Source organism: Sapajus apella, unplaced genomic scaffold (assembly GCF_009761245.1).
Source record: "Sapajus apella isolate SASKATOON/1434 unplaced genomic scaffold, GSC_monkey_1.0 scaffold21, whole genome shotgun sequence".
Taxonomy (NCBI): Eukaryota; Metazoa; Chordata; class Mammalia; order Primates; family Cebidae; genus Sapajus; species Sapajus apella.
Window position 1 is genome coordinate 12,058,733 of NW_022436961.1, and position 13,866 is coordinate 12,072,598.

The window sequence follows — 13,866 nt, forward strand, 5'->3', positions numbered from 1 at the left end:
AATCTGACTGGTGGACCTTTACTCTTGAAATTACTAATCAACCAAGGATTGTCTTTCCACTGACATTGTTATGAGTTCAGAATCTTTCCCAGTGTAGACAGACACCAATATTCACTCCAAGTTGCCACCCTCAACCTAGAGTTTTAAAACTCTAGGGTCATATGGGGCAACAGAAAGGAAAGCCCATTCCTCTAAATTTAATCTAAAGATTAAATCGAGGTTGTTCTCTCTCTATCCATTTCTTTTATCTTTCTATAAAGTTAAGTATACCGTCTACCTAGGTTGATGTTCTAAACAAGATCACTGGGCTGGGAAAAACCAGAATGGAGCATTTTGTTCTTCCCTCTTAATCCATTCAGCCTGCTATAACATAATACCACAGACTGAGAAATGTATAAAGAACAGAAACTTATTTCTCACAGTTCTGGAGCCTGGGAATTCCAAGATCAAGGCACCAGCAGATTCAGCAATTGGTGAGGGTCGGTTTCCTAGTTTACAGATGGCTGTATCTTCACATGGTAGAGGGGCCAAGGAGTCTCTCTCAAGCCCCTATTATAAGGGCACTAATCCCATTCATGAGGGCTCCACCTCTGTGATCTAATAACCTCCCAGAAATCCTATCTCCTAATACTATCATATGAGAGATTAGGTTTCAATGTACAAATCTGGGGGGAACATAAAATTTGATCTGTGGCACCTTCTGTCTTCAAGATTTCCTAGAACTTAGTAACCACACCACCAATAAGTGAACCAAATCATTTCAAAGACTTGGTAAGAATTATTGTAATCATTAGGAAAAGAAAAAGTTACCTTCCGTAGTAACCTTAGACTATCTAATGAATCTCTGTATTTTTTTTTTAACTTTGAACCAATTTCATCCTTCTCTGTCATTGTAGAAAGGTCATCATCCTCAATACTTTCCCTCTTAATCAATTACCTTGCCACAAAGGTTTTTTGTTTTTTAAGAATCAGGCTTGTAAGAAAATTTTCATACTGGTACTTCCTAGCCAAGGAAAGAAAACATAATTGCATTTTTCCTTAACCACCCCCTTTTCTCTGAGCATATGCCCAGAAAAGCTACAGAGGAATAATAATTTACAGTCAGGTCTTAAAATGAGGATTCTTCAGCAGCTACTTTACTCTTTTCTAACTAAATGAGAAAGCACTTAACAAAAGCACTTTAAAGTGCCGTGGAATACCCATGATACAAAAAAGATTATTTATCCTCCACTTAAGTACCACATAATGAGATATTATTAATAAATGAAAATTGATCCACCTTGCAAATGACAAAGCTCAAATCTCTTTCCCACCAATGATGAGGTCTCTTTCTCAATGCCAGCCCACAAAGGAAAAGCGATTTCACTTCAGACAGCTCCAGTAATGTAAACCAAAGGTTTTATGACTTTGCTGCTGGGCTCCCTAGTGATGTATTTTGCTGGTATCAAATTATAAGCATCTGAATCAGTAAGCACTGAAGGTTATTAAAGGTCCCATATTCCCAGCATACCTGAACAGTAAAATAATCACTGAGGAATAGATATTGCTTCATTAAACTTATATCCCAAAAATAATATTTCCAATAGTTCAATTAGCATGAGTTACTCTTATTTCTTCCTATTCTTTGTATCTTTATCCTGTAATCAGCACTTTCAAACCTCAAGCTTAAGGTTGCAAGCCTTACTTCTGCAGTAAATAGCATCAGGAAATGGCTAATTCTTTGAGACTTTGAGACTCCAAAAGTTTAAGGTGTTTAAACGTAAATAGGTATGGAAATTAAGATTTGGTTTAAACTCCAAAATACCTATTACCAGGGTGTCTCCTACATGCACAGTCACTGAACTGCCACTCTTTCATAGTAGAGTTCTCCACTTTTTTTTTTTTCATTTTCCTTATGAGGAGAGGAAAACAGAAAAGGCAGCAAATCCCTATACCCAGGCAAAACGCTCTTAAAATATCTGTGAAGTTTATTTTTACATTTTATCAGATGACCCAAACGCTAGCGATCCCACACCTAAAATCCTGTCATAATGATAAAGCCATGGTGTCCTAAGGAAAGCAGACAGTCATGCACCATTAATATGGGAAATCAAACAACAGGGATATGAAAGCTTGGATAACTCAAATCTAAGAGTAAACTTGATAGATTATTCAGCATGAAGGTTAAATGATTTGTTGAAGGTCACAGAAGAGGCTACAAAGCAGAGACTGCATCAGAATCTTTTAGGCATTTCTGCCTCCACTTTTTCACCTTCTGGCATTTCCCCATAGACAGTCAATCCTGTCTACAGTGTCTGGTAACTAATGACCACAGAAATCGCCAATATTGGCAGGTGAATTCTACACTACAGCAAATTACTGTTCTACATTTGACCCAAGAAAGTAAACTCTTCCAGGCCCTTCCAAACCTCCCTAGATCATTAGATGAGAAAATAACCTAGTTATTCCCCTGCTTTCTTTCTAGAATTTTATTGTAACAAACAAACTCCCTAAACTTCTAAAAATTGGGCTTTTATGTTTAATCAAAGTTTGATTATTAACATATGAAATGTTTCATTCAGTACCTGCTGTCAGTTTCCCACAGATTTCCTTTTTTACATTTTGAATCATTTTTGCTCTGTTATGAACAGAGGTGCTATTGGTGAAGATCCAGTCAAGTGGGCTGAGGAACAAACGCATTTTAAGGACAAATGGCCTGAGGAAATAGAGAGTGAAATCTGAGGCAGAAAAGCAAACTGAAACAGGAATTAAAACCTCTCTCCTGCATCATCAAATTTTTCCTGTCTGTTGGATTATTCCTTTTGCCTGCTTATTTCTCTCCTCTTAATAACAAGCAAACAAAAATAGACCAAAAACCCTTCCCCTGCCAGCCACATCCATATTAACTTGCAAAACTCTTCAAAAGAGTTGTCTGACATGCTATTTCACTGTCTCTAAGCCTTCTCCTCCCCTCTCTCTTCAACCTACTTTTTTATCTTTTTTTTTTAATTTCAGGGGTATATATGCAAGTTTGTTACATAGATGAACACATGTCATGGGGTTTGGTGTACAGATAATTTTGTCACCTGGGTAATAAGCTTAGTACCCGATAGGTATATCTTCTGATCCTTTTCCTCCTCCCAACCTCCACCCTCAAGTAGGCCCCAGTGTCTGTTGTTCCCCTCCACGTATCTATGTGTTCTCTTTGTTTAGCTCCCACTTATAAGTGAGAACATGCAGTATTTGGTTTTCTGTTCCTGTGTTAGTTCACTTAGGATAATAGTCTTCAGCTCCATCCATGTTGTTGCAAAGGACATGATCTTGCTCCTATTCATGGCTGCATAATATTCTATGGGGTATATCATACCACGTTTTCTTTATCCAGTCTACTCTTGACAGGCATTTAGGTTGATTTCATCTCTTTGTTATTGTGAATAGTACTGCAATGAACATAACACATGCCTGTATCTTTATGGCTTCACCCAACAAGCAAATGAAATCGCTTTTCTGTATAAAGGTCACCAGAACCACCCACCCTGCTAAATCCAAAGGCCAATTCTCAGTCCCCCCTTTCTTTTTTTTTAAGCTTCCCTATTAACTGATTTTGTACTTGACTTTTCTCAGCAGCGTCTAATCCAGTTGAATACTCCCTCCCAGGTACACTTTCTGCACTAGGCTACCAGATCCCCACCTTCTCTTGGGTTTCGTCCCAATTCCTTGGCCTCTCAGTCTCTTTCTCCTCACCCTGATCTCCCTTAGCCTGACACACCACAGGCACTTCAAAGCCTCTTTTCTATCTTTAATCACTTCCTATGCCATCTCAACTAAACTCACAACTGTAAATGCAATCAGTATGTGTCAGCTCTCAAACTGATAACTCCAGCCCACACCACTCTCTTCAACTCCATATAAATTTCTCATAGATATCACAAGTTTAAAACATCCAAAACCAAATTTTGGTCTTCCCCTTCCTCTAAAAGCCTGCTCTCCATGCAGTCATCACCACTGTACACATCACCCCATTTCTGTTACATTCCTTTGCTTTTGGGACCCAAACCCTGGGGATCATGCTTGATTTCCATCTTTCTCTTAAATTTTACATTCAGTCTGTCAAGAAATGCAATCCCTTCTGCTGTTCATTCACACATGGCCAAAATTAATCATAGCTCTCACCTTTTTGACACAATAGCATCCTACCTGGTCTCTCTTCTTGCTTACTTGCTCCCTAGTAGTCTATTTCACCATTGGTGCCCATTGAACTCAGAGCAAAAAGCTAATGTTATTCTGATGGTCTACTAAGTTCCAAGAGCCTGCCTCTCCCTTACCCTTGGTCTTCCCTCCACTCCTTGCAATTAACTCTCAGAATTCCTGTCCTGTTACTTTTCCCTATGCTCACTTCACTCCAGCCACTCAGGTCTCTTTGCTGTCCTCCAAGTGCCCCAGGAATGCTCCTGCCCTGGGGCCTTTGCACTGGCTATGCCCTCTTTCTAGAGCTCTTTCCAGTGGTTAGCCTGACATGCTCCCTCCCCTTCCTTAATTTCTGCTCAGATATCACCATCCTATGGAGGCTTTTCCTGAAAACTACATTCAAGATTACAACCACCCCATGTCAACAATTCAGTGTCCCCCATCCTTCTCTGTTCTTTTCCTGGACAATACTTATCAATTCACAACATTCCATTTAATTCACTTATTGATTACACTTATTATTTATCATCAGTCTTCCTCTATGAGAATGGAAGCTTCGTGAAGTCAGAGATTTTTGTTGGTTTTGCTGATACATGCATCACAAACACCTGGGAGAGACTTGGATGCAATTGATGCTCAATAAATATGTTGAAAAATGAATGGTGAATCAGAAAAAAAAAGAGCTAGTAAGAGAACTTGTGAATGGCGAAGTCACATCACATAAGACAAGAGAAAACCAGCCTGTTTTGATTTTTGACTATAGGTCTTGCATTACAAAGTTTTTCTTCTTTCTAGAAGTTATCTGTGATCTCATTACTCTTTCTCCTTCAAAATAACTGAACATTCACAGTATTCCCCCTAGCATGGAGGTGACAACAGACACCTTTACTCTTTGCGGCTAATGAGTAACTCTGGAAGTCAGGGGTTTCCTCTATTCCAGGGTCTTTGGACAAGTTAAGAGGAGGCACTCCAGCAAACTTCAACTCTTCCAGTAAGCAAATATGAAAACATTATTTTCTCATTGCTAGGTCAGGATTTTTTTTCCCTTGACAATAAAACCGAACTGGCTTTCATGGCGTCAGGTCTGTGTTGAAACTTCAAGTACTTGGGAGAAGTGAACTGGTAACTCATATAGAGAAAATGACAAATGGTGGCACAGAAAACTAGTTTCCTGGAATAATAACATAACTGGGAATATTAAAGTCCAGAGGCATGAATCAATTGACTAAGCCAAATAATTCTCTTAACCTAAGCCACCCCTTCTATTGTTAAAAATCAGATAGCTCAAGATATACAATTACAAACCTGATGATTTTTTAAACAAAGAAAATTGATCAATTTCCTCTTTTTTCTCCGCTGAACTGACAAGCATGACTCATTCAATTGAGATAAAGGCAGCCATTAGGAAATTGACCCAAATAGTTTCTGAAGCAGCACTCTACCCTAAGAAAGGCAGCAAACCCACTTGAGACATTCAAAATTACATTGTACTTACCAGCCTGTCATACTAAGCATTGGATGAGAAAGATGAAGATGGCTAATAAAAAAGAATGAAAGGATGCTGCTGCATAGCAGTGAAAAAACAACAACTTATTTAAGAGAAGAAAGTTAAAGTCTTAAAGCCTTACTTTCTCCAGAGTTCTAACTATTGGTATAACTATCTCAAAAGATTGTAATTTTTTCGTAGGTCTACATTTATACTTCTGTAAGATGTCTATATAGATCTTTTACCCAATTATCTATCAGATCATTTGTCTTTTCTTATTGAATCATAGATATCTATATTTTATAAATATTAACAATTAGTTGTATCAGTTGTCATCTTCCAATTTATTAATTATATTTTTATCTGCATTAGGTATATTTTGATGACCAGAGATGCTTTTAAAACCATGTTTTAACATGGTTAATTAACATGGCAATAGGAAAATTCTCTATGATCCCAGAGCAGGAAAAGAATTTTTTTTTCTTTTTTTGAGACGGAGTTTCACTCATGTTACCCAGGCTGGAGGGCAATGGCGCGATCTCGGCTCACCGCAACCTCCGCCTCCTGGGTTCAGGCAATTCTCCTGCCTCAGCCTCCTGAGTAGCTGGGATTACAGGCACGCACCACCATGCCCAGCTAATTAGGAAAAGAATTTTTTAAAGCAGTATATTAAAAAACAAAATATATATATATATATAAATATATATAAATATAAATATATAATTTATATATATATATATATATGCTATTCTTTTTATATATTGTTTTAAAAAGCCCTTTCATGCTCTGGGATCATGGTGATATTCTCCTATATTTTCCTGTAAACATTATAAGTATTTGTTTTTCACAGTATGTCTTTGCTTTGTCTGGGACTGATCTTTGTATATGGCAGTATATAAGAATTTACATCACTTTTTTCCCACAGTTAAGTCTCCCAGCAACATTTATTGAATAGCTCTGCCATACATCAAGTTTTCAAATACACTTGGATCTGTTTCTGGACTTTTATTCTGTCCCATCTATCTGTTCTATAACCTATGCCAATACCACACCATTTTCATTAGGTATAGCTGTCTACTAATTCTTGCTCTCTAGTAGACCAGTTCGTCACCTCCACCACCACATGCTTCATCTTCTCAAGGAGCATCTTGACTATTCATCAATCTTTGCTCTTTCATACAAATTTTAGAATCAGCTTGTCAAATTCCACAAAATTCCTATTAGGATTTTGACTTAGTTTCTTTGATCTATAGGTCAATTAGGGGAAAATTGACATCTTTATGATACTGACTCTTCCTATCCATGAACATAATATATTGATTTATTCAGGTCTTCTATAATTCTTCCAACAAAATTGCACATCTGTTGTTAAAATTGTTCCTGGCAGTTTACATTCTTGTTACTATTATAAATGATACCATAATTTTAATTGAATTTTCTAACTCTTAATACTCTACATAAAATTGGATTCCACTTTTAAAATATTGATCATATATTTAGATAGGCTATTTCTCAGGCTTTCTTGGAGTTAGGTGTAGCCATATGTTTAAGTTCCAGAAAACGAATATGGATGGAAGTGAAAAAAGCCACCTTCACCCTATGTCAGATAAACTCCCCATGTGATCTTTCATGCTTTCTTCCCCTGTCTACCAGCTAGTGTTTGATACTCAGCATGATCTTGGAAGTTGTATACTGAGACCATCTGTTGGCCTGGGCCCCTGAATGACCACGTGCTCAGAAACCCTACATACCACCTACACACTCTCCTACTGATTGGGAACATTTGTGTTAGACTATCCATTTAAACAAGAAATCAACTTAGATTGTTTTAAGCCATTGAAATTTTGAAATCTGTAACAATTATGTTGTTCAAATTTATTATTGATGGTCTGCTTATCTTAATATTTACAAAAAGCATATGTGAAAACCTCTGTAAGATTGTGATTTTTTAAATTTCTCCTTATATTGTGTAAATTTTTATTTTATATATTTCAAAACTATGTTATTAGGAGCATTCAAGATTAGAATGTGAAAACTTCCTGATTATTTGAAACTTTTAACAATGCTGAGTCTGTCTCTAGAAATGCTTTATGCCTTAACATTTTACTTTGTCAGACATTAATATATTCATGCCAACTTTGGCAAAGGGGTAGTATTTAAATGATATTATTTTTTCCATCTTTGACCTACAATCCGTGTTTTTACATTTTGGCTATGTTTTTCATAGATAGTGTATAACCCAGTTATCAATGTTTCTATCAAGCTTGTGGTTTTGTCTTTTAAGAGTTTCATTTACATTACTTGTAATTACAAATAGCTCATCTTATATTTTACTATTTGTCATGTTTTCCACAACTCCTTCTTGCCTTCTTTTGGATAGACTTTAATACCCTTTATTGTTGTTTTATTTTTTTCTCTACGTAGTTCTTTTGTAATTATTTTACCACATTTTTTTATTAGTTGCTCTAGAGATTTTAGTATTCTCAATTAGATTTACAAAGTCTAAACTTAATATTAAGCAAAACAAGAACCTTAGAACATTTTTTACTCCACTCACCATCTTCTCAATTGTTGCCCAGGATTTTAGTTCTATTTTATTTATTTAACCTGATCAAGCCTAATTTTTCTAAGAACTTATTTTAATAATCATTATTTTGTGTAAGCTTTGCATAGATTATCTTAATCACTCATGTGTTAGCATGGTCTCTTAAGTGAACATTTAATAAGCCAAAGATGAACAAAAAAGAAATTAAGGAAAGAAAGGACATGAGAAAATACAAAAATGATATAGTATCAGATAGACTCCCATTTCAAAAACGGCTTCAAGAAGTAATCATCCTGTGGGATAGTGCATGGAAAAGGGGAAAAAGAAAATTTTATAAACTCAGCCATTTTTCTTTTGTGTGTGTGTGTTGGGGTTTTTTGTTGTTGTTGTTGTTGTTGTTGCTGTTGTTTTTTGAGATAGAGTCTCGCTCTTGTCACTCAGGCTGGAGTGCAATGGCACAAGCTTGGCTCACTGCAACTTCTGCTTCCCGGGTTCAAGTAATTCTCCTCCCTCAGCCTCCCAAGTAGCTGGGATTACAGGCACCTGCCACCACACCCAGCTAATGTTTTTGTATTTTTAGTAGAGACGTGGTTTCCCCATGATGAGCAGGCTGGTCTTGAACTCCAGACCTCAGTGATCTGCCCATTTCAGCTTCCCAAAGTGCTGGGACTACAGGCATGAGCCACAGCACCCAGCCATACTCAGCAGCTTTATGTCTCTTGTTTATAGTAGCTTAACTTTACCCTAATGGAAATTAATTCCCCCTGTACTTCCAAGTTTCTCATCTGGCCCTTTGAGTAACACCTTAGGATGCAGATTCCATACCCTGCCATGCAGAATTTTATCCAAGTCTTAAAGTAGTGGAAATAGCCAGAGATTCCAGGAATACAGCTGGTTATTCTGGTGGTACAACAGCATCCAAGAAGGGTAAGTCAGTAGCTGTCTCCAAGCAGTAGAACCACGCAAGCCAGAGAGAAGTCCATAGGATACAGCAGCTGTGAAGGTGAAGCAAGTGACTGAGGGTCTGGGAAGTAGGTGGAGATAAGGGAATCTGAGATGATACACATACCTTTCCTTGCATCTCAGAGCTTTCATCTGGAATCGTTTTTCTTCTTTCTAAAACGTATCCCTTAGTTCTAGTAAGTCTGTTGTTAGTCTTTATTTCTCTCTTCTTCTTGAAAGATATTTTTGATAGGTATAGAAATCTAAGTCAACGGTTTTTTCTCTCAGTATTTTGAAGTTATAATTCTACTGTCTCAATCTACTTGTTATTCATTTGTAAACTGTATCACTTGCTAGCTGCTTTTTATGTTATCCTTGTCTTTGTTATTATACGTCCAATTTATTAAAATATATCCAGATATTATTTTCTTTGTATTTTTACTGCTCAAATTGTTAGGGCTTCCTGAATATAAGGACCTAAGTCTTTGAAAGTTCTACCATATTTCTTTTGTATTACCAGTCTCTTATCTATCTTTTTTCTGGAACTAATTATATTCCATGTTGGACTTTTTTCATGCTATTCATTTTTTTTTTTTTTTTTTGAGAAGGAATTTCACTCTTGTTGCTCAGACTAGAATGCTGGAGTGCAATGGCATGATCTCAGCTCACTGCAACCTCTGCCCTCTGGGTTCTAGCTATTTTCCTCCCTCAGCCTCCCAAGTAGCTAGAATTACAGGCACCCACCACCATGCCAGCTAATTTTTGTTTTTTTAGTAGAGATAGGGTTTCACCATATTTTCCAGGCTGGTCTGAAACCCCTGACCTCAGGTTATCTGCCCACATTGGCCTCCCAAAGTCCTGGGATTACAAGCATGAGCCACTGCACCCAGCATTTTTTTTTTAACATGTCATATTTTCTATCTCTGCCACTTTGAACTGCATCCATATAATTTCTTCAGTTCTATCTTCCAATTTACTAATACTTTCTTTATATCTAATCTACTATATATTCCAGTCATTGCATTTCAGTTATATTTTCTGTGTATCTAAGTTTTATTTATTTTCTGATCTACCTGGTCAAGTTTAATAGTATTGTTCCTCATATTATACTTCCATATAATCTTTTAATTTCATAAACATATTAAACCCATTCATTTTATAATTGTAATATCAGCAGTCATTGCATGCCTGTTTCTTTGGTCTTCTGTTTTGCTGATATGAGGATTTGTTTCCTATTTTATTTTTTTTTAAATCATAAATTTATGTTCCTTTGTATGCCTTTTGTGGAAATTCTTTGAGGTCTAGGCTGATGATAAATTTATTCAAGCAGGATTTGTGTTTATTTCTTACAAGTGCATTAAACACCAATAACCTGGGACCAATTTAAACTACATTTTCAATTTAGAGCTTTTGAGATCATACATATAGTGTGAATTCCAGCCTCATGATCCCAGGGGATTTTTCTTTTTCTAGCTTTCCTAGACCCAAAGCTAAGATAGATAGACAGATAGATAGATAGATAGCTATGACCACTATCTCCCTAAATGAGATGAGTTTTGTTTTTCTGATTTGTCAGCTAACACTGCCACTCCTGGAAACATTCTGCTATGGAGCAAAGAAGGAGTCTCCAATCAGACTTCATACACTAGTCTGAACTTTTTATTTTGTTTTCCACCAATATGATTATTAAACACACATTCTAGATCACCCAGAATGAATAAATAACCTATAGCAAATGCAGGCTCCAATGCTGTCTTAGCCATTTCAATTCACCTTTCTCCTGATTTGTTGCTTCAGATTAAATCTTTTACATTCCTGACAGCATATACGTGAAAAATGTTTTTCTTTATATCCATCATAAATTTTTATTAGTAAAGGGTTCTATGGACATCTAATTTGCTGCCATATAAATACAATTTTAACTGATATGCCAGCCAAGATTCAAAGTCTCAGGAAAAAATCTGCTATTGACCTAATTTGTGTGGTATGCCCACTGCTTGTCCAGAAGAAAGTGAGGTCCTTTAATTAACAATTCTACCATATCCAATAAATAAGGGTTAAATGTTCAAAACAATATCAGCAGTTATGGTGAGGAGAAGGGGAAATAAAGCCTATTCAGTCAAAAAAAAAAAAAGGAGGTGGATCAAAGGTATTTCCTTGACTGTAATAACATTCATAGTACAATAATAAAATGAGTACATTTTTTGAGTCAGATAGACCTGGTATAAAATTCTGCCTATAACACTATCTATGTAACTATGTTCATTTTCTATTGCTACCGTAACAAATTATCACACTTAGTAGCTTAAAGCAACACAAATTTATTATCTTAAAGTTCTCCAAGTCAGAAATGTAATTCATGTGTCACTGAGTTACATCTAAGGTGTTCACAAGGCTGTATTCATCTCTGGAAGCCCTAGAGGAGAAGCTGTTTCCTGGCCTTTTTCAACCTCTAGGGACAACCCATGTTTGTTGGCTTATGGCCCTCTTTCTCTATTTTCAAAGCCAGCAGTGCTGCTTATTTCTGACCTTCACATCTTTCTCTATAACCACAGCTGGAAAAAGTTTTCACTTTTAAGGACTCATGTGATTAGATTGGGGCCACATGGATAAGCCAAGCTAATCTCCCCATCTTAAGATCCATAACCTTAATCACCTCCTCAAAATCCTTTTTTTCATGTAAGGTAACATATTCACAGGCTCTGGAAATTAAGATGTAAACATTTTAATAAGAACCTACAACAGTAAGTTTAGGAGAGTTAAATAAGTGTTTCCTAGTCTCAGTTTTCTTATCTGTTAAATGGAAGTAATCATACCAGTGCCCATAGTAGTGGGAATATCATGGGTGAACAGTAGTGGGCATTTCATCAATATTTATTAAATGAAAGAATAAATATGTACATCATATGGTTATTGAGACTATTAAATGAGGTAATATCAGTAAAATATCTAAATACAGTGCTTAGAACACAGACTCACTCAAAGATTGGCTGTTCCTGTTGTATATATGACGCTATTCTGGATGCTTTTAAGAAATAATCAGAGTGCATAGTCCATAAAGCTTTAGAATTTAAGAAAAATTATGTAAACATAAAAATTCACTAAGGACAAGTTGCAAAATTAACAAGTAAAATATTATTTTTAAAAGTACCCAACTACATAAAAACACATATAGACCAATAGAACAGAATGGAAAGCCAAGAAATAAATCTGGATTTATGGTCAATTGATCTTCAATCAGGGTATCAAGAATACACGATGGAGAAAGGGTAGTTTCTTCAATATATGGTGTTGGAGAAACTGGACGTTCACATGCCAAAGAATGAAAATGGACCTTTATCTTATATCACACACAAAAGTCAGCTCAACATGTATATAAGACTTAAGTCTAAGACCAGAAACTATAAAACTACTAGAAGAAAAAAGTGGGAAAAAAGCTTCTTCACATTGGTCTTGACAAAGATTTTTTGGCCATGACACCAAAGCACAGGCAACAAACCAAAAATAGACAAATGGATTCCATCAAACTAGAAAGCTTCTGCACAGCAAAGAAAACAATTAACAGAGTTAAAGGCAACTTAGTGGAAAAAAGTACTTGCAAATGATATATCTGATAAGAGTTAATATTCAAAATATGTAAGAAACTCATACAATTCAATAGTAAAAAAACAAAAAAAAAAGAATTTAAATGAGTAAATGATCTAGCTAGACATTTTTCTGAAGAAGACATACAAATAATCAATAGTTACACAAAAAGATGCTTAAAATCATTAGTCACTAGGAAAATAAAAATGACAGTGAGATAGCACCTCACACCTGTTAGAATGGTTATTAATCCAAAAAAAAAAAAAAAGAGAGAGAAGACAAGAAGTGTTAGTGAGATGTAGAGAAAAGAGAACCCTTGTGTATTGTTGCTGGAAACGTAAATCAGTTCAGCCCTTATGGAAAACTGTATGGAGATTCTTCAAAAATTTAAAAATAGAACTACCATATGATCCAGCAATCCCACTTCCAGGTATATAAGGATTCTTCAAAAAGTTCATGGAAAATGCATATTTTGAAAAAAAAAAAAATACATGGATTTCAAAATTATTTTGCACCAAAATAAACTTGCACTAGCTCATTATAAGATATCTGAACAGGATGGGAGGATCCAAGATGGCAGAATAGGAACAGCTCTGGAGTGCAGTTCCCAGAGGGAACGACGGGGAGGGTGAGTGATCATAGCATTTCCGAACAAGTTTTTACTGCCCACAGACCAGGAGATTCCAGGGCCAAAAGCACCATGAGCTCCCAGCATGGCTGTTTTAGCCTGTGCTGCGGGTTTCCACACAAAAACTCACACAAATCTGGGTGCCCATTTCAACTGGTGCCTGGAGCACCTGGGAGACAGAGCTGCCCATTCAACTGAAAAAAAGGGAGCTGAGACAGGGAGCTAGGTGATCTGGCTTGAGGGGTCCCACCCCCACAAAGACCAGCAATCTGAAACACTCTTGATTGAGAGTTTCGCAGCAAGTGCAGCTGGACCCAGGACGGTCCACCTCAGTGGGGGGAAGGGCGTCTCCAACTACCCAAGGCTGTCCACAACTTCCAAGGCAGTCTGCCATTACCCAGGCAGTCTGCCATTACTGAGGCAGACCACCATTACAGAGGAAGTTCAAACTGTACCTCTGTAAACTACATGGCAATGAATTTCACACAGCAGCTGGGCAGAGCCCATGGCAGC